Below are 27,842 nucleotides of genomic sequence, written 5' to 3'. Positions count from 1 at the left end.
GTTTGGCGGCTCTGGAATAAAGATTATACTAGGGATAAGGTATAGGAGGGTTTAGGTTGGATTAAAGGAGTGAGCATTGTTCGCTAGAAAACAGTCCAAAAATAAAGTAATAAAGGGCTAAACTAAGTCATATTTCTTAAGCATTGTAAAGGAAGAAGTGATGGGATAGATTATCACATCCAAAGGAAAGATAAGAGTATGTTTGTGAAAGTGAAGGAGGAGAGTAAATTTTCAGAATGAAGTGTGTATCTGTGCATTGTTTATATTTTCATGTTTTCTTTTTACACCAAATGAGTTGTAATTAGCATGTATATCAGAAGGTAGTGTGAAAAGAAAAGCTTAGACCCCTACTTTTCCAAGAGAGAAAAGAACATTTGCAACTCAAAATGTAATTGGAATGCATGCCCAAAAGGTTTAATGTTTATGTATTTTAATATTAGAATCTTGGTTTTACCAAATAAAGCTCAGAGAGAGTCAAGCAATTCATATCTAGAGGGATAATGCACACTGATAAACTGGTATATTGCAATCTGCTGAGGTCTCGGGAAGATTTTTCAAGACTTTGTAGAAAAGAGCCCAAGACACAGACAACTTTGGTGATTGTGTTTCAGGAAAGAGGACAGGCTGTCTGGTTCACTGCCAGTGCAAGTTGAAGGAAATAGATTTGGGGGCCATTTCCTAATGTGTCCCAGCTGGTAGACGTGCTTCAGGAAAGAGTGAAGAGCCCCTGGCCAAGGAGGAAGCACCTTTGAGAAAACAAAGCCAAAACAAAGAACTGGCAGCAGTCTTAAGAAGCCGAGTAGCACGGTTTAGGCCACCCCGGCCTTCCTGTTCCACGGAATCACAAACATATTCTGTATTTAACTGACAAATACTATAGCAGCTTAAGATCTGGATTTCAAGCTTATTTCCATGCAGAACCAACTACTTTAAAATTATGAAATCAAATATTCCTATCAGCATCCTAATCCTCTAAAACCATGCAATTGTTCATTCTTTTATGGAGAGAATAAAAAGTTTTTCACCAAAAGCAAACAAAGTCCCCTATTCCTTCAAAATACTGTCAATCACCCCCTTTATTTGTAGGCAGCAGAGCAAATAAAATAAAATGTCACTTTCTTGTTCTGCCAAAGAGGCCAACAGATCCAGAACCTAAAAGGTACTGAAGATGTACAAAACTACTGCATACGCATGATACACGTGGCAACTGTGGATGAGCAGCTTCACACTCACACTGCTGATTACTGACCATCTATAGCAAAATCACCCTTTGTACCCAAATGGTACACTGAGAAAATATAATCAATACCTGTTATTCTTGCACCAGGGGACTGGCTTGCTTGAATTCTTTCTAGGTAGAGTATGTTGGCCTTTTCAGTAACAAACAATCCTTTCCTACTTGAAGAGAAGAAAATGATAGAAAAATAGACGCTCTGCAAAGTGATTAAGGAAATATGTAATTATCTTTATTCAGTTATATTCTCTTTTCAGGAACAGAAATACTTTTGGTTCAGCTGCTGCTTTAGGGCTTTCTGGTACAAAAACAAAGTATTTCTTGGTAATTTACAAAGATTCCCAAGTGGCGCCATGGTATAGAATTTGCCTGCCAGTGCAGGAGGTGCAAGAGACGTGGGTTCGAACCCTGCGTCAGGAAGATACCCTGGAGAAGGAAATGGCAACCTACTTCAATATCCTTGCCTGGGAAATCCCATGGACAGAGGAGCCTGGAGGGGTTCGCAAGAGTTGGACACGACTTTGAGAGTAAAACAACAGCAGTTTCACTTTTGGGGATCTAACGTAAATGGTACTGTGTCTTTAATGTGCACTGCTAGTATATAGGAAAGTGGTTGACTTTTGTATATTAACATTGTCCTGCAACCTCACTATCTCATTTACTAGTTCTAGGAGCTTTTGTTGTTGTGTTGCTGTTGTTGCTATTGTTTATTTGTTTGGATTTTCTACATAGACAATTATGTGATTTGCAACCCAAACCAGTTTTATCCCTTCCTAAATGCCATGACTTCTTGTCTTATTGCATCACTAGGACTTCCAATGTGATCTTGAAAGTGTGAGAGAGATCATCCTTGCCTTGTTCCTGATCTTGGTGAGAAAGCTCTTTTCTTACCAGAAGTATGAAGTTGACTGTAGGCTTTTTGTAGATTTCTTTACTAAGTTGAGGGAATCCTCCTCTATTCCTGGTTTGATAAGAGTCCTTAATCATTAATCTATACTGAATTTTAGCAATTTTTTTAATCATCTTTTGATATGATCACGTATTTTTTTTTCCCGTGGCCTGTCAATGTGACAGATTGCAAAAATTTAGTTCAAATGTTGAACCAGCCCTGCATACCTGAAATGGAGGCCATATTGTGTGCAATTTTGAATGAATAATCCCAAGGGAATGCGCTTGTCATGGTAAACACCCTCTTCCAAGAACACAAGAGATGACTCTACACATGGACACCACCAGACGGTCAATACTGAAATCAGACTGATTATATTCTTTGCAGCTGAAGATGAAGAACCTCTATACAATGAGCAAAAACAAAACCAGGAGCTGACTGTGGCTCAAATCATGAATTACTTATTGCAAAATTCAGACTTAAATTGAAGAAAGTAGGGAAAACCACTGGGCCATTCAGGTATGACCTAAATCAAATCCCTTATGATTATACACTGGAGATGATGAATAGATTCAAGGGATTAGATCTGGTAGACAGAGGGACATGGAGAACTGAAGAACTATGGGCAGAGTTTGTGACATTGTACAGGAGGCTGTGATCAAGACCATCCCCAAGGAAAACAAATGCAAAAAGGCAAAATGGTAGTCTGACAAGGCCTTACAAATACTATGAAAAGAAGAGAAGTGGAAGGAAAAGGAGAAAACGAAAGACAGATTCATCTGAACGTAGAGATTCAAAGAGTAGCAAGGAGAGATAAGAAAGCCTTCCTAAGCAATCAATGCAAAGAAATAGAGGAAAACAATAGAATGGGAAAGACTAGAGATCTCTTCAGGAAAATCAAACACACCAAGGGAACATTTCATGCAAAGATGGGCTCGATAAAGTACAGAAATGGTATGGACCTAACAGAAGCAGAAGATATTAAGGAGAGGTGGCAAGAATACACAGAACAACTATACAAAACACATCTTCATGACCCAGATAATCATGATGGTGTGATCACTCACCTAGAGCCAGACATTCCTGGAGTGTGAAGTCAAGTGGGCCTTAGGAAGCATCATTATGAACAGAGCTAGGGAAGGTGATGGAATTCCAGTTGAGCTATTTCAAATCCTAAAAGATGATGCTGTGAAAGTGCTACACTCAAGATGCCAGCAAATTTGGAAAACTCAGCAGTGGCCACAGGACTGGAAAAGGTCAGTTTTCATTCCAATCCCCAAAAAAGACAGTTCCAAATAAGGCTCAGACTACCACACAATTGCACTCATCTTACACGCTAGCAAAGCAATGCTCAAAATTCTCCAAGCCAGGCTTCAACAGTACATAAACCAAGAATGTCCAGATGTTCAAGCTGGATTTAGAAAAGGCAGAGGAACCAGAGATCAAATTGCGAACATCTGTCTAGTTGGATCATAGAAAAAGCAAGGCAGTTCCAAAAAACATCTATTTCTGCTTTATTGGCTATTCTAAAGCCTTTGACTGTATGGATCACAACAAATTAAGGAACATTCTTAAAGAGATGGGAATAACAGACCACCTCACCTGCCTCCTGAGAAATCTGTATGCAGGTCAGGAAGCAACAGAACTGGACATGGAACAACAGACTAGTTCCAAATTGGGAAAGGTGTACATCTAGGCTATATATTGTCACCCTGGCTTACTTAACTTATATTCAGAGTACTTCAAGTGAAATACTGGGCTGGATGAAGCACAAGCTGGAATCAAGATTGCTGGGAGAAATATCAATAACCTCAGATATGCAGATGACACCACCTTTATGGCAGAAAGCAAAGAAGAACTAAAGAGCCTCTTGATGAAAGTGAAAGAGGAGAGTGGAAAAGGTTGGCTTATAGCTCAACATTAAAAAAACGAAGATCATGGCATCCAGTCCCATCACTTCACGGTAGATAGATGAAACAATATACTTTATTTTGAGGGGCTTGAAAATCACTGCAGATGGTGGCTGCAGCCATGAAATTAAAAGAAGCTTACTGCTTGGAAGGAAAGTTATGACCAACCTAGATAGCATTTTAAAAAGCAGAGACATTACTTTGCCAACAAAGGTCTGTCTAGTCAAAGCTTTGCTTTTTCCAGTAGTCATGTATGGATGTGAGAGTTGGACTATAAAGAAAGCTGAGCGCTGAAGAACTGATGCTTTTGAACTGTGGTGTTGGAGAAGACTCCTGAGAGTCCCTTGGACTGCAAGGAGATCAAACCAGTCCATCCTAAAGGAGATCAGTCCTGAATATTCATTGGAAGGACTGATGTTAAAGCTAAAACTGCAATACTTCAGCCACCTGATGCAAAGAACTGACTCACTGGAAAAGAGCCTTATGCTGGAAAAGATTGAAGGTGGCAGGAGAAGGGGACAACAGAGGATGAGATGGTTGGATGGCATCACTGACTCAATGGACATGAGTTTGAGCAAACTCCAGGAGTTGGTGATGGACAGGGAGGCCTGGCATGCTGCAGTCCATGGGGTCGCAAAGAGTCGGACACGACTAAGCAACTGAACTGAACTGAACTGAATACAGAGTAAGAATCAATCCTACAAAACTGCCCCAGTTCACCAGTTGGAAGTCCCAGGTTTCCAGCTACAAATCAGGTGTTCCCACTAGTCCCTTCTCAAGTGTGATAATTTGTTAGACCAACTCACAGAAATTGGGAAAACAGTTTACTTACTGGTGTATTATAAAGGATACAACTCAGGAACAGCCAAATAGAAGAGATCCATAGGGCCAAGCCAGAAGAAGCAGCATAGAGTTTCATGCAGTCTCTGGGTACACCCTCACCTCTCAGCACCTTGATGTGTACACCAATCCTGAAACTCTCCGAACTCTCCCTTAAATTAGGGGGTTTTAGGGAAGTTCCATTACGTAGGCGTGATCGATTAAATCAATCGTCAACAGTTACTGATTAACCCAACTTTCAGCATTCTATCCTCCTGGAGGTTGAGACTGAAAGTTCAACCCTCTAATCCCATGGTTGGTTTCTCAGGCAACTACCCTCATCCTCAAATTCTCTGGTGGCTGGCTAGTAGAAGCTGATAGTATGTTTTCAAGAGTGACATAAAAAAATACAGTAAGAAATTCATATTCGGTCTTTGCCCTTGGTTCCTGACACAGCTTCTGAAACTCTTTACTTTTTTAAGTTTTTGGCTATACTGCATGGTGCATGGGAAATTCCCTGACAAGTGTCCTCTGCATTCGAAGTATTGAGTCTTAACCACTGGACCACCACCAGGGAAGTCCCCTAGAACTCTTGTAATTTATTCAGTGATAAGACTCATAGGAGCTTCTTTTGTTACTCACCACAATCTCCTTTCAACCATACTTTGAATTTATGCTAATAACAGGACTCTTTTAATTTTCTACATAAGTGAGATGATGGATACTGACTAAACTTACTGTAATAACTTCATGATGTATGTAAACCAAATCATTATGCTGTATATACTTCCAACTTATACAGTGCTAAGTTATATCAACTGTATCTCAATAAAACTAGAAGGAAAAAAAAGCCATTTTCACAACCTATTTTTTCACATCCTCAGCATGTGAGTCATGTTCAAAAGAATAAATAAAACAAGTATATAAATAATTAATATATAGTATAGAAGATAAGAGATATGCAGAAAAGAACTGTGAGAATTTAGAGAACACTTTAGACCACTTTCAAATAATCGAGATAATTTTGGATAAAACAATTCTCTTACTTGAGGGTATAATCAAACTAAGATCACACTAAGGAGAAAAATAGGATAGGCAATAAAGATAATTAGGGAAGTAGGGTACAGGGGAAAGCCTTTCTTGATCTTCGCTTCAAGATAAAAGCAAGTTTGGTCACTTTTCTTTCTAATCTATTAGTGTGTCATAAGCATTTGTAGTGATTTTGACAATAAGACCCCTTAGTGTAGAGCTACCTCATAATTAAATTGGTCATGCTCATATTGTGTAGAGCTTATGTCCCAGTTTGCATAGGAAAAGCCCCTGTTTACACATATGGCTCCAAGTAATTATTAATTACACCCCTTCTTCAGTGAATATTCATTGGAAGGACTGATGCTGGAATTAAAGCTCCATTAAAGGCCACCTAACGTGAAGAGCCAACTTCATTAAAAAAGACCCTGATGCTGGAAAAGACTGAAAGCAAAAGCAGAGGGCAAAGACAGAGGCTGAGATAGTTAGCATCACCAACTCAATGGACATGAATTCGAGCAAACTCCGGAAGATAGTGAAGGTTGGAGGAGCCTGCCCTACTGCAGTCCATAGGGTTGCAAAGAGTCGGATTTAGCAATAGAACAACAAAAAGCTTTAGATAGGGTATTCCCAGGTGGCTCAGTGGTAAAGAATCCACTTGCCAATGCAGGAAACACAGGAGATGCAGGTTCTATCCCTGGATCAGGAAGATCCCCTGGAGTAGGAAATGGCAGCCCACTCCAGTATTCTTGCCTGAAGAATCCCCATGGACAGGAGCCTGGCAGGCTACAGTCCATGGGGTTGCAAAGTGTCTGACACGACTGAACAATAGAGCATGCACGCAGCTTTAGATGAAGAAAAAAAGTGATCTTTTGCTAGACTCTGGTGCCCTCTTGTGATTAAAGCATAAAAAGTCATTGCTGCTGCTGCTGCTAAGTCACTTCAGTCGTGTCCAACTCTGTGCGACCTCATAGACGGCAGCCCACCAGGCTCCCCCGTCCCTGGGACTCTCCAGGCAAGAAAACTGGAGCGGATTGCCATTTCCTTCTCCAATGCATGAAAGTGAAAAGTGAAAGTGAAGTCGCTCAGTCATGTCCGACTCTTAGCGACCCCATGGACTGCAGCCTACCAGGCTCCTCCGGCCATGGGATTTTCCAGGCAAGAGTACTGGAGTGGGTTCCAAAAGTCATTACAGAAGCAAAAGTGCTTCCCTTGAGGTTACGATGGAGAATTTCACATTCTGATCTTGTTTATTTTGAGAGAAGAAACCACTGCAAAATGTGAACAGCCCAGAGTGGATCATCTACTCACTTCTCCCAAATCTCAGCTTTGAGTTTCAGGTCACCAGACTTCATCACTGGCTACTTTCCAAGGCTGCTATCTTTGGACTCTGTGACCTCTTTTCCCACTTATCAGTAACTGAGACACTATTGCTCTCTCTAACAAACACTACTTCTGTCTTACCTCTCAGTGAATTCAGTACACATATAGGTGATTTTCCCAGCATGCTGATCTCTGCCTACCTTGAACTTCTCTAGAGACACTAGAGACATTTGTTTACTCTTCTCCAAGAACGTTAATGGTATTTATGTAGTTAGTCTAGAAATATGTATTGAGCGCCTACTATGTTTCAGGCACATGCTTCCCAGTTGGCTCAGTGGTAAGAATTCGCCTGCCAGTGTAGGAGCCATGGGTTCGATCCCTGGTCAGAAAGATCCCCTAGAGAAGGAACTGGTAATCAACTCCAGTATCCTTGCCTACAAAATCCCATGGACAGAGGAGCCTGGCAGGCTATAGTCCATGGAGTCACAGAAGAGTTGGATACGACAGCGATTTAACACCAACAAAGACATGTTTCAGGCACAATCTTAGATATTGAGGATAGAACAGTGAATGAAACAGAACCTGGTCTTGGAAGAAGACAGATAATAAACAGTAACTCAATCTATATAGTCTAGTATGTTAGAGGTGAGAAGTCCTGGAGAGAGGCACATGGTAAAGGAAGTGGTAGTCTAGAAGGCAAAGGAAGGTTTTGCAATTTTAAATAGAGCAGAGGAAAGCATTCAGGCAAAGGAAATGGAGGCAGGCGTATGTCTAGCATGTGAGAGAAGCACCTAGGCAGCCAGTGTGGATGGAGGAATTATTCCTCTCAGTGGTCCCCACAGGCACACATTCTGGCTCTGTACTACTGGCTGCTCATTTAAGGCATGTACCCCATGCTGTGGGTTTCCCTGGGGGCTCAGCCAGGAAAGAATCTGCCTGCAATGTGGAAGAACTGGGTTTGATCCCTAGGTTGGGAAAATCCCTGGAGAAGGGAATGGCTACCCACTCCAGTATTCTTGCCTGGAGAATCCCATGGACAGAGGAGCCTGGTGGGCTACAGTCCATGGGGTCACCAAGAGTCAGACACAACTTAGCAACTGAACAACAACAGCAGCCACTTAGGGAAGTGACACCTTTATTATTAGCTCACACTTTCTTCTATGCTGCCATGGCTATTTTATATATCTGGAGAAGGGATATCTGGAAAAGGAGGCTTCCTGACATTTACTAATATACCCTTTTGATCATCTGATTTTTTTTTTTTGACAGCCCCACCATTGGGGCTTCCCAGGTGGTGCTAGTGGGAAAGAACCTGCCTGCCAATGCAAGAGACATAAGAGGTGAGGGTTTGCTCCCTGGGTCAGGAAGATCTGCTGGAGAAGGAAATGGTAACCCACTCCAGTATTCTTGTCTGGGAAACCCCACAAACAGAGGATCTGGTGGGCTACAGTTCATGGGGTCACAAAGAGCCAGACACTCTTAGGCATATATTCAGACAAAACTATAATCTAAAAAGAAACATGCACCCCTAGCAGCAGTACTCACAATAGCCAAGACATGGAAACAACCTAAATGTCCAGACAAAGACATAAACAGGACATGGCACATATACCATGGACTACTACTCAACCAGAAAAAAGGATGAAATAATGTCAGCTGCAGCTGCATAGATGAGCCTAGAGATTATTATACTAAGTGAAATAAGTCAGAAAGACAGACACCATATATGCAGTGATATATGATATGATACTCCACATATGTGGAATCTAAACCGGAAATCTGTTATTTCAAGAAACTGACTGAAGCTATGCCTGTAGTCTAAAAGCATGCTGTCCGGATGGTAGAATTAAAATCACCTGGCAGCTTTCAGGCATTTCGTGAACTCCTAGGCCTAGTCCGAGACTACTGACTGAGATCTCTCAAGTTAGGACCCAGAAATCTGAGTTTTAGAAAACTCCCCAGGTAATTTTCAGTCAAAATAAAGTTTAGAGGCCCTCCTCTAAAACGTTCACCCCTGGGAAATAAAGGTTTTAATGGATACAAAGGTTGTGACAAACACACTAAAAATTTTGACAAAACAAGTAGAAAAAGGATGCACAAAGGTTTCAAATTTTGACAGGGAAAGCCAATGAACTCTAGTAGAGAGCAATGAGGGCTGTCATAGGTCTTGAGAGGATGCTTGGGAAGATGAAGAAAAGTACAGGATAAACCTGAACTTAGAGCAAACAAGCGAGTTTAATTTCAATACACCCACTAACCAGCTGTGTGCCTTCTCACAAATTGCTTAACAAGAGCTTCATTTTCCTCCATGACAGGTAAAAACAAAAATCCCCTTGACATGACATATCCCCGTGATAGTTGTGAAAAATCAAGCAAGGTAAAGTATGTGACGATGCTTTGTATGGAAGGATAGCGTGGTGATCATTTCATTTTCTGCAGTATCTCTTTACAAAAGAGTATAGGCATTTTCCCTCTACTCAGGGAATGGATAGGACTTTTGAGTCACCTATAACGACTACATAGCCAGAATGAAAGGTTGCTCATTCATTCTTCCCAAGCATGGGCTTGGGAAGACAGGGAAGTGGCCTCACTGGAGAGAACGGGGCTGAAGTGTTGACAGATGTTGATAGGAATATATGTCTCTGAACTCTGAATATATATTATAGGTTATATGTCTCTGAACTCATTTGTAACTTTATGATTTCTCCCCCCAGTAAAAGTTCATGAAAACCTAGCTTAGGCTGATGTTCAACCCCATGTGCTTCTTACTGCCTACAAGTGGTTTGCCATTATATGGGCTGTTTACCGTAGCTACTGTTCTGATTGGTCAGAACAGTAGCCATATAGGTTGTTAAACTTTTATGTAACTCCTCTGTTATACTCCATAATAGAAAGGAAAGTTATTTGAAGCTTATTTAAAACAGAAGCAATTCCCCTCCGTCTGAGATGGTTTAAATGGATTCATACTAGGCCTCACCAGGTCTGTTATGCCACTGACCTTTGATTCCACTGACTATCCTTGACTCAATGACAAATAGTTTCAGCATGTACTTTAAAACAACACAAATTTTAATTTGCCTATTCTATCTCAAGCACATTTCTCTAGCTGAGGAAGACACAAGCTACCACTCTAGAAAAACTCCCATGCATATGGGAAAAGGAATCCTATTTTCAGGCTGGGGTTTCTTTTATTCATTTTGCAAACTTGACTTCCAGGCCATCACTTTCCTTTCTTTCCCTGTTTTTCTTCCATTACTATTTTCTACCCTCAGCAAGGCACACTTCCTGTTGTTTATTTTTCTCCCTCTTGGCTTGGCACTTTGGGGTTAAAAGCAACTTTCAGATAAATATGTACCATTTAGGGCAGGGAGTTATTCAATTTAAAAAGGAACACTCACAAGATGATAAAACATATGAATTATATTCCTTACTCAAATTGACTTTAAATCATAAAATAAATTCATATGCCTCACAACCTTAACCTCCAAATGGGAGGAGGAAGACATCAGTTATTTTTCTAGATGCAAAATTTTCAGTCGAAGCTGAAATATTCAAGTGACCACTAGTTATCCCAGTAAAGGCATGATATGAATACTATTCCTCAAAGTGCAAAAATATTTCTGGCTCTGCTCAAAGTGGTCCATGCAATCTAGGGAGCAGACCAACATTCTCTCTTACTTGGGGTGACATGGCTTACCACATCTAGGAACTATTTAGCACAATCCCCAAAACTCTGAGCTAGCCCATCAAAGCAAGTCAATCTGGGCACTGACAGTGTCTCATTTTCCTTCCAGGCGCTCTACACAAATCATGTGCTCAGCCAAACACCTTTATTCTGCCAACATCTCCCAACCCCTCACCCTGCAAAGCAATAAACCTAGAAGGTTTTAAGCCGTTATTACTGTTTCATGGGCCAGCAGCACTGAGGTCATCTGGGCACTTCTCAGAAATGCAGAATCCCAAGCCACCCTAGATCCACTGAATTCTGCTGCTTTTAAACAAGATCTCCAGGTTCATATGCACATTCAAGTATGAGAAGTATCATTTTAAAACGACACACTCATTAAAGCACATACCGAAAAAGAATCCAGACTCTCCACTCAGTACAAACATTTGAAAAACAAAACCAGACGACTCACCTCAGTTATGATCTGTGATGTTGAAAGGGAAACAGCCCAAACCTCTGTAGAGAGGCAGTGGGGATACAGAGATTTCGACTCTTGTCGGCTTTCTCATAGAAACTTCAAGCAAAAGCCACATCTGTTAAAAGTCCAGGAGCTTCCCTTCCTGCCAGCTCTCAAGGCTCAAGAAAAAGTATCAGAGAGGAACCTTATCAGCCCCCTGCAACTACTTGAAAGACTGAGGCTTTCCAAACAAGCTAGTCTTGGGAAAATATCCAGTGCTCATATCTCGTTGAATTCCTTTTTTCTCCACTATACAGCTTCTTCTCCATCACTGGGGTTCAAACTGACAACCTAATGCTTCTAACCAGCCTGGGATCCATTTCTGGTGTTCCTGGCATGGAGATGGGAAAAGGAAAAATTCACATGTCAGAGATATCCTTCTTTTGTGCAACAGAATCCCAACGACAGTATCTCTGACACTAATGGCAACTTTAATAAGGACTAACTAAAGCAATCTGAGCAAATAGTTTTCCTCTGTGTAAACTTCCTGTCTTCTGCAAGGTCTGACATAATGGGGTCTCCTTTTACAAGCTCTGCCTTCTAGCAAAAGAGTGCAAGCAGGAAGATAACACTAATTTGGAAAGGAAGTGAAAGAAACCAAGCACAGACAGTGTTAGGTTTCACTGCAGAAGCCCACTAGGGATTTGAAGAGAGGAGTTTTATTTGGAACACACCATCCTTCTAATGTTCTCTTTCCTAACCCAAAGTATAATAGGAAGTTAAGGCTGTATTAAATAGGCATTTCATATTCTGAAAACATAAAGCATGTCAAGTAAAAAAATATGACATATACTAAGAGCTTCTGGCTCCATTCTTTACCAGCCATGACAAGTTTGTTGTTGTGGGTTTTTTTTTTTTTTTTTGTCCAAGCCTTCTCAATTTAAACTGGAGGTAACAATAATGCATTCCTTAGAGCTGACATAACAATATTAAGAGATACCTGAAATGCTAATTACTAAATCAGCCTTGCCAGAAGTTCTCTTTGGAATCAAGTGCTAATTTTCCTCCCTATGGTGCATACCTAAGCAGAGGTCAGGCAGTCAATAAATATTTATTGAAATGAAATTAAAGTTTAAGAAATCTGGACATTGTTAAGAAATTCTACTTCTTTTTATCATTTTTACTGTGGCTAAATACATATAACATAAACTTTGCCATTTTAGCCATTTTTAAGGATTTGATATAGTGGCATTAATTACATTGTCAGTGTTGTGTAACTATCACCACTATCCGTTTCTGAAACTTTGTTATCACCCCAAATAGAAACTCTAATCATCAAGAAATAACTCCTCCAGGGTTTTTCTTTAATATGAGGACCACTTTTTAATGAAGGGATCCCTCTTCCCTCATGGTAGTAGTTGCACTTCAAGTTCCCCTCAATAGAAAATACGTAACACCAAAAATAACACGGATAGTGCTTTTAAATTATTTACATTTTAGTCATACAATACAACAAATCTTCACACATGTGAAATGTGTGTGATATTACTCTTTATTCCAGCTAGGAAAAAGGTTTAGAACAAACCTTGGAATAAAATTTGTCATATATGGATATATTTGAACTTTTATCTGTGTTCTCCCTTTTAAATAAGGCTATAGATGGGAAAACAGTGGAAACAGTGTCAGACTTTATTTTTCTGGGCTCCAAAATCACTGCAGATGGTGACTGCAGCCATGAAATTAAAAGACGCTTACTCCTTGGAAGGAAAGTTATGCCCAACCTAGACAGCATATTCAAAAGCAGAGACATTACTTTGCCAACAAAGGTCCGTCTAGTCAAGGCTATGGTTTTTCCAGTCATCATGTATGGATGGAGAGTTGGACTGTAAAGAAAGCTGAGCCCCGAAGAATTGATGCTTTTGAACTGTGGTGCTGGAGAAGACTCTTGAGAGTCCCTTGGACTGCAAGGAGATCCAACCAGTCCATCCTAAAGGAGATCAGTCCTGGGTGTTCTTTGGAAGGAATGATGCTAAAGCTGAAACTCCAGTACTTTGGCCACCTCATGCGAAGAGTTGACTCATTGGAAAAGTCTCTGATGCTGGGAGGGATTTCGGGCAGGAGGAGAAGGGGACGACAGAGGATGAGATGGCTGGATGGCATCACCGACTCGATGGACTTCAGTTTGAGTGAACTCCGGGAGTTGGTGATGGACAGGGAGACCCGGCGTGCTGCAATTCATGGGGTCGCAAAGAGTTGGACTTGACTGAGTGACTGAACTGAACTGAATTATTTCCTGTTGAAGGGAGAGGAGAGGAGCTAGCATTTACTGACACCCACTGTATATCAGAGAGGATTCATCCTATTCTTGATCATAAACATAAATGTGCAAAATTATTTATATGATATTACTGTGATTCTGTGTGGTAATTTTCTAGTCATTGCACAGTTGACCCTTTGGCTGTGATGTAAGCATGGGCTTCCCTGGTGGCTCAGATGGTAAAGAGTCTTTCTGCAATGCAAAAGACCTGGGTTCAACCACTGGGTCAGGAAGATCACCTGGAGAAGGGAATGGCAACCCATTCCCTGAAGAATTCCCTGGACACAGGAGCCTGGTGGGCTACAGCCCATGGTTTTGCAAAGAGTCGGACAGGACTGAACACCTAACACTTTCCCACTTTTCCTAAGCATCGACAAAGCAGAGGTATCTGTATCCTGCATGTGTGTATTATGCTAACAAGTGGAACTATCTGTATATAAGCAAAGTCGGGGGGTAAAAATCAGACCAGTGCAACATGATAAACTTAAAAGAAATGCCAACACATCCATACAGATGGAAGAAATTTTATCCCGAGCTTTGTTCTGAATCAATTAAAACTTACTTGGTAAATATAATTTTAAGGATAATTAAAACATATGTTAAAACTAAATAACCATGATTCTAGAGATCAGTTCAACACGATGGGAATGAATGTAAGATATGGTCCTGTCCTTCAGGTGCTGACATCAAGGTTGGGTAAGTCGAGACTTACACAACATAAGCTAACAACAGAGTTGGCTAAATATCATACTGGTGCAGGCTGCATATAAGTAGTCTGTAAAAAGTGTGCCCAGAAAAGAAGATGCAGATTGTGGGTAATGGATCCTCACTCCCTACTGATAAAGACCCATGGTCGACTTAGTTAAGGTGACTGAGTGAACTCATAGCAAGTCCAAGTGTCAAAGTGTTAGTCGCTCAGTTGTATCCAACTCTTTGTGACCCCATGGACTGTAGCCTGCCAGGCTCCTCTGTCCATGGAATTTCCTAGGCGAGGATACTGGAGTGGGTTGCCATTCCCTTCTCCAGGGGATTTTCCAGACCCAGAGATCGAACCTGGGTCTCCCGCATTGTAGGTGGATTCTTTACCACCTGAGCCATCAGGGAGGCAAAGCTCAGAATAACTGGGCTCAAACTCTCATAATTGCCATTTATTCCAGAACAGTAAACATTACATAAGTCCTTGCTGAAGAAGTAAACGAAGCCTTTGTTTCCATTAAGGAAAGTCTAAATAATTCTAACTTAAGAAACACTGCTTTTCTGAGAGAAGGTAACACAAATTTAATTTTTAAGTTTCCTCCCGTGTTTCATGCAACATGTAATTTTATGTTATTAAATGTAATATTAAGACAATAGTAATTCAACATGGAAAGGAAGGAAGGAACGAGGGAAATTAGAACTTAAATATTCCAGAAATTTTGCTGGGAAAATGCCATGGACAGAGGAGCCTGGTGGGCTACAGACCATGGGGTCACAGAGAGTCAGACACGACCAAGCGACTAAGCACACACACGCACGCACGTGCACACACATACACAGGTGCACGCACACACACACACACACACTTACCAATAAAGGTATGGCTAAACAAAATGCAGCATATGTGTACAATAGACTATTAAGTAATAGTTAAAAAGGAATGAAATAGAAATATGTGTACTATCGTGACAAAGAAAGGTCTCCAAGACACGTCAATTATAAAAAACAAGCTGCTAATTAACACAAGTCATATTGATCTTGGAGGAAGAGCAGTGAGTGGTCCTGAAGAGAGATCTTAGTTCCCTGCCCAAGAATTGGACCTGGGTAACCTGGATGATGCTAAAGCTGAAACTCCAGTACTTTGGCCACCTTATGCGAAGAGTTGACTCATTGGAAAAGACTCTGATGCTGGGAGGGATTAGGGGCAGGAGGAGAAGGGGACGACAGAGGATGAGATGGCGGATGGCATCACTGACTCGATGGATGTGAGACTGAGTGAACTCCGGGAGTTGGTGCTGGACAAGGAGGCCTGGCGTGCTTTGATTCCTGGGGTCGAAAAGAGTCGGACATGGCTGAGCGACTGAACTGAACTGAACCTGGATGAAAACTAGGAATCCTAGCCACTAGACTGCCAGGGGGTAGAGGCTAGAAGCAAAATGGCCCTTTGGTTTTCCCTGATTTGAAAGCAAGAATGTTTCAAGAAGGCAAAAGCTGTAAAAATACGTACAGTTTATTATTAGAGATACAACACAATCTATGGGAAAGCACACTGAAAAACTGTTTGTTAATTTATGTCAAAAGCAGGACAGAGATACACATCCAGAGAGAAAGGGTCCAGGCATCCTCTCTCAGGAGGAGTATAGTAAGTCAGAAACTAGGCAGAGATGCACACCCGGAGAGGAGTGCAGGCATCCTGAGCGAGGAGGAGCACAGTAAGAAGGTGCTGCAAACCCCTTATATAGGGTGGTCCTTCCGGGTCTTTGTATGTATTTGACCAATCATCTTGTTTCTCTCTTCATATCTGATTGGTCCTAGGACCCTCTCCAAGAGGGTCCTTGGGGAGCACAATATTTTCCTAAGATAGATCCCACTGCAGAGGCCTATGGATGCATGTCCACACTTATTAAGGGGTGGGGACCCCTCCCTCTTTAGGCCCCCAAGAAGCCTTCCTATGCATGTGTAGACAGGGAAGTCTTCCTTGACCTCAGGAGTGGGCACCTTATCTCTTTACTTTAGCAGAGCTCAGCTTCTGCCACTAGCTTTGTCCTTGAAGTGTCTGGGTGAGAATAAAGCCTGAATTTTACTCTGCTTGACAAACACCTGATGTCTGGCCCTGTGTGTGTGCTCACTCGGCTGTGGCTAACTTTGTCACCTCATGGACTATAGCCTGCCAGGCTCCTCTTTCCATGGGCTTTCCTAGGCAAGAATACTGGAATGGGTTGCCATTTCCTTCTCCAGGGGATCTTCCTGACCCAGGGCTTGAATCCACGTGTCCTGCGTCTCCTGCATTGCAGGTAGGTTCTTTATCACTGCACCACCTGGGAAACTGTGTCCCACCCAGGGGTCCACTGTCTCCTGCCCAGGGGTCCACTGTCTCCTATCTCCACAGTGAATACAAGTTCACTGGGCTTCCCTGGTGGCTCAGCTGGTAAAGAATCAGCCTGCAATGTGGGAGACCTGGGTTCAGTCCCTGGGTTGGGAAGATCCCCTGGAGAAGGGAATGCATACCCACTCCAGTAATCTGGCCTGGAGAATACCATGGACTGTAGAGTCCATGGGATCGCAAAGAGTCAGACGCGACTGAATGAGCTTTTTTTTTTTAATGTTAAAATGCACACATGTAGAGAGAGACACACACACATATCCTCACGAAACAAAATTGTGTATTTCTATTTGTACCCATCTATGCATGTAATCGGAGAAGGCAATGGCATCCCACTCCAGTACTCTTGCCTGGAAAATCCCATGGACAGAGGAGCCTGGTAGGCTGCAGTCCATGGGGTCGCTACTAGTCGGACACGACTGAGCGACTTCACTTTCACTTTTCACTTTCCTGCATTGGAGAAGGAAATGGCAACCCACTCCAGTGTTCTTGCCTGGAGAATCCCAGGGACGGGGGAGCCTGGTGGGCTGCCCTCCATGGGGTCGCACAGAGTCGGACACAACTGAAGTGACTTAGCAGCAGCAGCAGCATGCATGTAATCACGGAGAAAAACCTTTAGAAAGATATGACCCCAAATGGCAGCAATGTCTGGGAAGTATAGGGTTAGGAAGTGGAGATACTGTTTTGAAAATACGTATCTCTATTGTTTAAATACTTCCCACCATGTATTGTTCTATTTTCCTATTTCTCTTAAGAGTAAAAGCCAAACACCTTTACAATATGTATCTTCCACCCCTACTACGACCTCACGTTCCCCTTTACAAATTGTAATATAGCGAGACATATCTCCCTGTTATAGCTCAAATATACACACTGACCCACTTCCTGGCAAGTGCTCTAGCTGCTCAGGGCAGTCCTTCCCCTATTCATCTATTTAGCTCATTCTTTCACTTCCTTCAAGTTTTTCCTCAAATGGTAACTTCTCATGAGGACTACCCTGACCAACTAAAAATTGCAGTTTCTCCTACTAGCATTCTTGATCTGCCATATCTTATTTTAGTTAATAGCACTTATTACCTTCTAACATATTACATAATTTCCTTACTTATTATATCTGTATTTCTGATTCCATTAGAATATAATTTGAATTTTTATTTGCTTTGTTCATTGATAGAGCCTTAGTCCCTAGGATTGTACCTAGCATACCAGTAGGAACTTGATAAAATATATTAATCAATTCACAAAAATATATTTGTGTATTTTTAAAATCAAAGATATCCACCAATCCACAAACAAAAAGTCAGAACAAAATGTTTAAGGACTCACTGGGTTCTGTGAAATAAGATTTGAACACCTTTGGTTTAAAGTTATTAAATAAGATAAAATATATGGGAAGGCAGCTTTTTGAATGGAATCCCTTCTATTGACTTGGGCACACTATCTAACTGCCAGGGTCCAGCCCTGGTGGATCCAGGGTAATTCGAAGCGGGGACAGCATGGAGAGGAAAAACTTATTTATTTAGAAATATAAAAGAAATTAAGAAGAAATAGTATCATAGGAAAATTTAGTGGAGAAAAGAGGCTGAATAACTTGGTTTACGTGGAAAACTAATAAAATCTTAGGACAAGAGATTTGCACCATCTACGTTAGGCCACCGGCGCCTGTTTGAATATCGGAGGGTGCCCAGCCTTGGGCTCCCTCTCTCATGGATCTTAGAAGCCAGGGCAAGTAAGTAGATATGGTGAGCCTCCACGCCCCAGATGGGAATTCAGCCAGAAAATAGAGTAAGAAAAGAAGACACAGGGGAAACCAGTCTTTCCAATGACTTGCCCCTCCTCTATAGTCTGGAAAGGCCTTATATACCTTTTGATTTTACATAGAGATCAATGGATAACACAAAATTATGCAGCATCAGCAGCCCTGACTCTTATCGAGACCAGGCTTTCTCTCTGCATACTTAGTTGTACACACAGGTCTTAGGTGATTTACATCATCTTCTGGCCAGAAGGCCAATTAACAGTTTACGGCCCTTTTCTGATAAGGGTTTGTCAACCAGAAGACTTATTTGTGTTGTTCTTCCCAAAGTCTGGTACCACTCTCAGAAAGCACTAACTAAAGTTACATTCTTACATAGCAAGGATACAACAGTTTATAACAATGAAAGAAGTACAGTGATTCATAACAAAGAGAAAGTTAATTAACTCAAAAGTCTAGTGTTGCTAACATCAAAACTACTATATTCCTATTTCTATATCTCAATTATATTGATTAATATCCTTCAGGTGCCTAAAAGATAATGAATATGGAGGCCTGGCAGCAGTCATTGAGTCAACAGTGAAACCTGTCACCAATATAATCTTCAGCTCTTTAGAAAAGGCTCTGTATCTCTAAGATGCTTTAAGCTTTGTGCCTCTCGCGGTTGGGGGGCTGTAAGCAATTCACAAGTTGTAAAAAGTCTGGGGGAACCTGTCAGGCAAGTTAGAGAGCCATCAGAGGGGTTTGAGCTGAAACATTCCTTTCATATACAAGAGACTGAAGCCCTGAGTTAACTTTTTCCAGAGAATGTCAGAAGAGTGAAAAGCACAGTACAATAAAGCAGGCTGACTCTGGTTTTGGAGGGTAGATGTTCAGGAAAACCCAGGGGGAGCCCCTGAAGCTAGATCATGCCTTCGCGTATGTCTGGCTTCCTTCCTCATGACCTTTGCCACAGGCAGGATTCCTCACACTGGCTCCCGGCATCTAACAATGTATATTTTCTTGTCCCAGATCACCTATTTTCCAAGCAACTGGGAATAAGCTAATCATTCCTAGGAACTTCTGTGAAATCCCCAGCTATTTCTTTACAAAGGCAAAGAACCACTGACGATCCCTTATTTCTTATAAAGGAAGCATTGGGTCCAAGTAAAGAGTTGTAGTAAAAATCCTATCTAATTCTTGGAGGCCTCCTTTATCTTTCAAAAATATGTATATCCCTTAAATCTACATAGAGTTTAATTCCCAATTTTGTTTGAGTAGATATTGAACACTTTGGAATAGGGAAAGTGAGAAAGGTTTCAAACAGCCAGCTTCATCCTCTAACTCAAAGAACAATGAAGTCCTTCAGCTAAAGAACACTTTTTTCTAATCAGAATCCATGGCATGGAGTAGGGAGGAAGTTAATCCAAATTATCAAGGTAGGGAGGTTGAGAAGATGGTCCCCAGGCAAATACTTTGCCAGTCTTGTTTTTCCCTTGACTTTAACCATTCCTCAGTACTCTGAGAGGCTGTAACAGACAGCAGTGCTTAGGTCAGTTATTTGAAAATGGCGGAAGGACCTTTGATATTATGCCAAACTTGCTTCATTTTCCAACCTGTGTTGGTCTATGATGGAGTCTTCAGAATTCTCCAGAATGCATCCATGCAAATTTATGATGATCTATTCCTTTGTTCCAGGGTATGGAAAAGTTGCTCCAATTTTTCTTTAAGGTTTAGAAGCAAACACAAGACAGTATTGTTTATAAAGAGTCAAAAATCCTATGCTGCATACTTTTGTTATCAAGACTGTCAATGACTATGTCCAAGTACCTCAGAACCCATAGTTCGTGTTTCTCACTTTGCCGATTATAAGCTCCTCCAGAGTTAAAGGCCACAGCTTAGGCTTCTGTAGTCCCACAGTATGGTGCTGTTCACACGGTAATCATTTAACCGAGACTTACAATCGTAATCATAGACCATATGATAATATAAACAGAGGCTACGACCATTACTTAAAATCACTCTTGCGGCAGAACTTTGAAACACCACATCTACTTCCATGGTGTTTTCAAAATTTTAAATTTTAAAAGCCAAACACCACAGCAGAAAAGCAGTAATCCTGACAGATTTTTCTTGTAGACTCTTCATACATGTTATTTATGTACTGAACTGGCAGCACAAGAAGCTCTAGGAGAAAAGAGGGAAACTCAAATCAAAGCAATCATTTTTACTGTACCAACCAGCCCCACCTCTCTTTATTGCCTCCCATGTTGGTACGGTTGTTAATAAATATTTAGAGTTTAAGAAATCTAGGTACAATAGTTTATGACTGGTGCCTTGATCACCTCTATAAAGAGAGACTCTCAAGAGGAAAGCACCACCTAATGACTCAAAAACTGAGGATTTAGACAACAAATGCAGCAAATTTTACATATTTACATAATTACACATGTGTATGTTTGTATATATCTATGAAGTAGAGAAGGCAAGGGAAAGTGTCATAAAGGAAGTATATATTTAAAGAGTAAAAAAATCAGAGTCAATCAATGTGCCCCACGAGAGAGGAATGTGACAAACTGTGGTATATGAACCATAGTCATAAAAATTAATGACAAGTGTATGGGTGATCATGGCACATGGGAGGAAAAATGTTTGCTCTGCCTTCCTAGGTTTAGTCCCTGGGAACCTCTGAATTAAGCTGACAAAAGACAAAAGGAGAAAAAAAGGGCTTATTCATACGGAAATAGCTAGCAGCTAACTGGTTAAAGATAGAAGCTTATGTACCTAACTTAGTAGGGGAAGGAGGGAAATGCAGAAAAATCTTCTATGGAAAGAACAAGTAAGTTTCTGTAGGAAAGACAAATGGATTTTTAGGAGAATAAACTGGAGATAAAGTTTGATATAATATTTGTTTGTGAAAATGCAAGTAGTCTTTTCTGTCTTCATGGCCATGAAACTCCCAGAGAGATTTACGGTATATTTACTTTTATCTCTCTCCTAGGAATAAGCCCATCCTCAAGAGGGAATTTATGACAGCCTCACTTCTCAGAAGTTTCTGCTTTTTAATCAGATAAGGAAAATGCTGAGAAGGCTTCTTTTTGCATCTGTTGATTCTTAATTGCATTCAGCTCAAATTAATCCTCATGTCAAAGGGGCATATTAGGGAAGGACATATCCTGACCCTTTCAGTATAAAGTTATATTAAGTGAAGAAAATCAGAGCTAAATTAGCATGAACGTATTCACTGATTTTCAAATACAAAAAAAGTATGCATAAACACGGCAGAAATGAAAAATTAGTTTGGGGAAAAGAAAATAGTGTTTTAATAGTTATTATTAACTTTCTTATTCTATAAGTTTACTGAAGTTCATAGCCATCAGTCATTTTTCAGGTGAGTGAGGAAAAACTATGAGAATGTTAAGAAGAAACTGGCACTTTCCTGGCCATCTAGTGGTTACGTCCCCGTGCTTCCACTGCGTAGGGAGAGGAATGCATCCCTGGTCAGGGAACTAACATTCCTCATATGGCCAAAGGAAAAAAAAAGAATTTGGTTAGGGAGAGAGATAGTAAAAAAAAAAAAAGAAGAAAAAAGCAGAAAGGTAGTGAGAAGGAAAAAAGCACAGAAGCGGACGGAGGAAAAACAGATGTTTTATGCCACAGTGAAAGGCAAAATGACACCTAGAGAAATAGGAAATAGTGGCAGAAAATGGGATACAAATTACTTCATAGGTTGTGTATTAGCTATTTAATGTCTCTCAACAACCCATGTGGTATAATCATCCCCATTTTACAAATGACAAAACTGAGTCATCTGTTAAATAACTGGGCCAAATAACTTGCTCAGTTTTTCAGGTAAGGAGGCCAGGATTCAGGAAGCTCCAGACTGGACCATTTTGCTTTGACCCCTCTTATGCAGACAAGCCAACATTTCAGAAGATAAGTTTCCATCATCCTCTTGAAATAGTAACAACTGATTCAGCAACTTAACATAGATCTTTGTGACATCTAAAATAGTTTTTTGCCTTTACTTTGATAAGTTTATTTTCAAAGTAAATATTCATTTTCTCCCAGATTCTAAAGCTTTCCATATTTGGAGAATTGACAGTGCCTTTCCCTCACATCTGTACCCCTATGGTAGAGCACATTTATTCATTTCTTCCTTCATTCAGTAAGCTGAGTGCCCACTGCGGCAGGATTGTGACAGGTGCTGTGTGTGTGCATGACTGGGTAAAACCACCTAGGCCCTGTCCTCAAAAACTGCAGTAACCTAGGGGGTATATGCTCAGTCACTTCAGTCATGTCTGACTCTTTTGTGACCGTACAGACTGTAGCCCGCCAGGCTCCTCTGTCCGTGGGATTCTCCAGGGAAGAATACTGGAGAGAGTTGCTATGCCCTCCTCCAGGGGATCTTCCCAGCTCAGGGATGGAACCCCCCTCTCTTGTGTCTCCTGCATTGCAGGAGGAGTCTTTACCCGCTGAGCCACTGGGGGAAGCCCCATGGGGTACAGCTTGGAACAATTTCTGGATTAACACCTAATAAACTGCGTGACCCTGAAAATAAGAGGTTTACTATTAGAAAACCCAATTCTACTATCCTCTGACTTTCCAAATTGAAACCTTGAGGCAGGGATTCTCTTCGATGAACTTGGTTCTAGGCTTTGGCAGTAGACAAGCTTCTCATTGTGTTTTGTTGTTGTTCAGTTGCTAAGTCATGTCTGACTCTGTGACCCATTAACTGCAGCTCTCCAGGCTTCCCTGTCCTTCATTATCTCCCAGAGTTTGCTCAAACTCACGTCCATTGAGTTGGTGATCTCATCCAGCCATCTCATCCTCTGCCACTCCCTTCTCCTCTTACCCTCATCAAAGTGATGTCTCTGCTTTTGAATATGCTGTCTAGATTTACCACAGCTTTTCTTCCAAGGAGCAAGTGTCTTTAATTTAGTGACTGCTGTCATCATCTGCAGTGATTTTGGAGCCCAAGAAAATTAAATCTGTCACTGTTTCCACTTTTTCCCCATAAATCTGCCATGAAGTGATGGAACCAGATTCAATGATCTCTGTTTGTTTGTTTGTGTTTGATCTTAGTTTTCTGAATGTTGAGTTTTAAGCCAGCTTTTTTACTTTCCTCTTTCACCCTCATCAAGAGGCTCTTTAGTTCCTATGTTTAGCATCAGGGAAATATCACAGTGCAAAGACATTCTTGGCAGGATCTACAAAAACGCTTAGACTTGGATATTCTTACATTATCATTGTTTCTTACTTCAAGTACCACTGTCATACTTTCTCAGCTGTGCCATCCTAGCTTGCCAGAACTGACTGAATAAGATCTTCATACAATGGTGCTGGGCCCACCTGCCCACTTTGGTTGTAATTTTAGAAATCTGAAGGCTTCATTTCTCTTAGTAACACTGTATTTTTATTCTTTCCATGATTCATCATTTTGGAAGGGTGTACACTCAAGCACTAAGATAAGGCTCAGGAATGAGATAATAACTTCTCTATTTTAAGTATGTCATTCATGCATTCCAAACTTTACCAAACACCTACTGTGCTGTTAGGATTATTTAGAAAAGAGACCTAGCCCCTGCCTTCAAAGATTTCATCCTCATGGTGAAGAAAGGGAAGGAAACAAAGAGTTCTGATACAAGGGAACAGGTGTTAGAACAGAAGTAAATATTGGATGGCAGAGGACTAAATGGAAGGGACATTTAGACTGAAGGAATGGCAGAATAAAACATCCCATGGGAAATGACATCTGAACTTGAAGTTTACCTGGGAAAGAAATGGGGTTGTGTTACAGGGAGAGAGAAAAACGTACACAGGCTGGGATAAAGTTTAAGAAGGAAAGTTAAAAAAAAATGACAAGGGAGTACAGGCAGGGAATAGACCAGGAAGGAAGGGCTTTTTTTTTTTTTTTAATGCAAGGCTAAATTGTTTTAAATTATCTGGGAGGTGAGATTGAAAGAATGCAAACATGAGTGTGTGGAGATCAGCATGTGGAGAATGGACAGAGGGAGCCTGACACATTTCCCGGTTACTGTATTCCTCCTGGCTTTCAATGAACAACTGCAGCATTCTCAGTTCCTTCTGAAATTTTTTTCCACCTAATTCTTACTATATAAGTGCTTATTAACCTTACCTGATTTCTGTTGTGGAAAAATTTGCAGTAATAGGGCTGTGTTTGAATCCCTAGCTGTACCCTCAGGCAGTAACTTTTTGTATTTTGTTATCTGCAGGAGTTTAGGCCTGTACAGAAGTCCTATCAAACTAGCCATGGGTTGGAACTGAGACTCTGCTAGGGTGGAGGCGGGCTTCCCAGGTGGTGCAGTGGTAAAGAATCCACCTGCCAATGCAGGAGACGCAGGAGATGAGGGTTCTATCCCTGGGTTGGAAGATCCCCTGGAGAAGGAAATGGCAACCCATTCCAGTATCCTTGCCTGGAAAACTCCATGGACAGAAGCCTGGCAGGCTATAATCCATGGGGTGTTAAAGAGTCAGAGGCTACTGAGGACACACACACACACACACACACACGGTGGAGGCAGCTGTTCCCTCCATTTGTCTGTCGCTCTCTGGGGAAGTATCTCCTCTCTCCAAAGTCATAAGTGTGTGGATTATCTAGAAATGGCCATGCCAGCTGACACAATCTCTCAAAACCAGCTCCTCCCATGATACAGCTAGAGAGCTGATCCTTCCTTTAGTATAGACTTTGGTCGCTGACTAGCTAAGGAATGGCTCTCTTCAGGATCCTGCCATCCAAACAGCAAAAATGTGTCAGTTGGGACACACATAAGCCACTCAGGCCCACCATTTAAGCAAGAGCTAGGAACGGGGCAGTTCCTGGGGATGAGGATTTGTCTGAAACCTCAGACAAGTCCTTCCATCTCTTCAGTATTATCTGTAAAGACGAGTGAATACATAGCAGTTGCTGTGTTGTGCTGCCCAGAACATACCTCCAGGACCGAGGAACTACAGTATCTCCCTGGTTGCGGGGACACTATCAGGAGGATAGCTCTCATCCCGCACTCCTCTCCAGCTATTATCCCGGGCAGATGAGCGCCTCCCCGCCGCCAACAGTCCCATCCTCTTTCCAAACAGTCGGCCCCCGGGCAGTCTCTGGAGGATGCCGGGGTGTAGAAGCCAGTTCCGCCAAGCCCACCCGGGGCGCACAAAGAAAGCCGGCAGGAGGCGGGACCAGCGAGCGCCTCCGCGCGCGATTCTCTTGGCTTTGGTATTTACGCGACGTTCTATGTCAATCCCGGGAGATTGACATCGCGGGGCGGGGAGAGGAGAGGAGAAAAGGACTTAGGGTGGATGGAACCCGAGAAGAAAGCAAGCGGAAAAGGAGGGCCGGAAGGGCAGCTAGCTGTTCGGACCGTTTTCTGGCGCAGGCCCGGGTCTCTGCCAGGCCCTCCCGAGGCGCAGCCGCCAGACCAATAGAGCCGGGGGTGGGGGCGGGGGGTGGGGGCGCCGGGCTGGGGATACAAGGGCTCGGAGCGGGGGATGGAGGGGTGCGGGGCGGGGGTTACAGGGTCTGGGCGCAGCCTCCAGCCCCCCTCCTGAGAGTGAGGAGAGCGCCCCGCACCGCTATTCTCATCTCTGCCTGGGAAGCCAGGATGCGAGCTGCTCGGGTGTTCCTGGTTGGGGAATCCGAGGCAGCAGCCCTAGTCACCACCTGGGGCCAAGCACCACCCACAGTGCTGCTTGTTCAGTGCTGGAAGGCCTTGGGATGTAGTGAATGGGCGCCCTACTTTTTCCCGTGCTCTGCATTAACTTGCTGCGTTTGCTTTGAGAGTTATTTCCCCTCGGGATACGGGGGCACGACCTGTACAGCGGCACAGGACCCAGCTGGTGACTCAGATGCTAAAGAATCTGCCTACAGTGCGAGAGACCTAGGTTCAGTCCCTGGGTGGGGAAGATTCCCTGATGGAGGGCATGGCAACCCACTCCTTGCTTGGAGAATCCCTTGGAAAGAGGAGCCTGGAAGGCTACAGCCCATGAGGTTGCACAGAGTCGGACACGACTGTGCGACTAACACTATAAACACTATACTCGTTTTAGGGCTTTGCACTTGCTGTCTTGAATAAGGGCCTAGCATTTTCATTTGTCACGAAATATGTAACCAGTCCTGCCTTTGGTCGCTTGCCTCCTATGACATAAGTCACCTGGTCCTTGAAAGAATCTACCCGTGACTTGTGAACAAGGTTCAGTGACTTCACTGGTTAGATCTCTCTTGGCTCCAAACATTTTTGCTTCACCTGTCTAGGTCAACACTGATGTCCTTCTGGAAATGTGGAATCCGGAGTTGCAAAACACAGCTCAGGGGACACTCAAGACTGGAGTACAGTTTATTATGCCAGCAAGTCCAAGGGGAATCAGTTCCCAACAAGGACCCTGATGTTTCTGAGAGGCCCAGTTTTACACACACACCTGACTGGTTACATGTTAACAATCTCTTTGTTGTATATGATTGAGTTTTCCAACAGGTAGGTGCTAGGAGAACAAACAGTTAAGGTTAAAGGGGGGGGAACAACGATTGTACATCAAGGGAGGATGTCTCCATGATTAATCTAACAGGGGCAGCCTGACCACAACTACAATCTCGGTTTGCCATCTGTAGGGAGGGAAGTCTCCAGGAGACCTGGTTTTCACTAGCAACGGTTTCCTCACTCTTGGGCAGGGTTCAGGCCCAGTTCACATCCTGTCTCTAAGATGGATGACAGGCTTCAAGATGGAGTCTCTCCTGCTTTCCTCACACTGGCCCCAACAGTATAACTCACTTTCCTCACTTTCTGGTCTCCTGACCAAGTTCTAGGGAGATCAACCACTAACCCTGCTAGTGACACTACCCTAGTGTCATTTACAGACACATATAGTAGGTTCTCAAAAAATGCTTGTCATTGGTAAACCGACTTATTGGACTTGATAAGTGATCATCTCAACCCTGCAGTTTAAAGCATTATTCTCTGCATTCACTCATTTGTTCCCCGGTTATACTCCTTTTGCTTGGACATAATTTAGTTCTCTACCCTAGTCTTAGGTAACAAATGTTCAGTTACTGTCTCTATTATGTTCATTCATCCACTTCAGTTTCTGGATCATGTCCTGATGACTTTTTCACATCCACCAGAAAGCCTTCTGCAGGTGAATGTTAATATATTTGATAGCAGTGAATTAGTTTCGCTTTTGTTATTAGGGAGGTATGGTAAGATAGAAGAAAGACTCTAAAGTCAAAAGCATCTGGATTAGATCTTGCTGTTATTAACTACTTAAAGGCTCCATTTCCTCATCTATAAAAATGATCATTAGAAAGGCTTCCTTGAATAGATTTTAAGATTAAATGATCAAAACCAAGTCTTTCTTACCCTAGGGACCATATTCTT

General features: G+C 42.1%; 1 protein-coding gene across 7 annotated transcripts in view; it reads right to left on the bottom strand.

Annotated features, from left to right (window-relative positions):
* The window catches only part of ABCG2 (ATP binding cassette subfamily G member 2 (JR blood group)), a 132,807-nt gene extending 106,767 nt beyond the window's left edge, over window positions 1-26,040 (bottom strand). The window contains exons 1-2 of one of the 7 annotated variants that reach the window (XM_069593742.1): window positions 4,886-5,033; window positions 1,310-1,433 (exon numbers count right to left, since the gene is read on the bottom strand). The gene's annotated coding sequence lies outside the window, so the exon portion shown is untranslated. Of the gene's footprint in view, window positions 1-1,309; window positions 1,434-4,865; window positions 5,072-11,343; window positions 11,956-25,412 lie in introns of those variants that run through there. The other 6 variants (XM_069593743.1, XM_069593741.1, XM_069593740.1 and 3 more) reach the window with 6 other exon arrangements.
* Window positions 26,041-27,842: the final 1,802 nt, after the last annotated feature.

The sequence above is a fragment of the Ovis canadensis genome, chromosome 6 (genome assembly GCF_042477335.2).
Source record: "Ovis canadensis isolate MfBH-ARS-UI-01 breed Bighorn chromosome 6, ARS-UI_OviCan_v2, whole genome shotgun sequence".
Taxonomy (NCBI): domain Eukaryota; kingdom Metazoa; phylum Chordata; class Mammalia; order Artiodactyla; family Bovidae; genus Ovis; species Ovis canadensis.
This window is presented reverse-complemented; position numbering and strand designations above follow the sequence as displayed.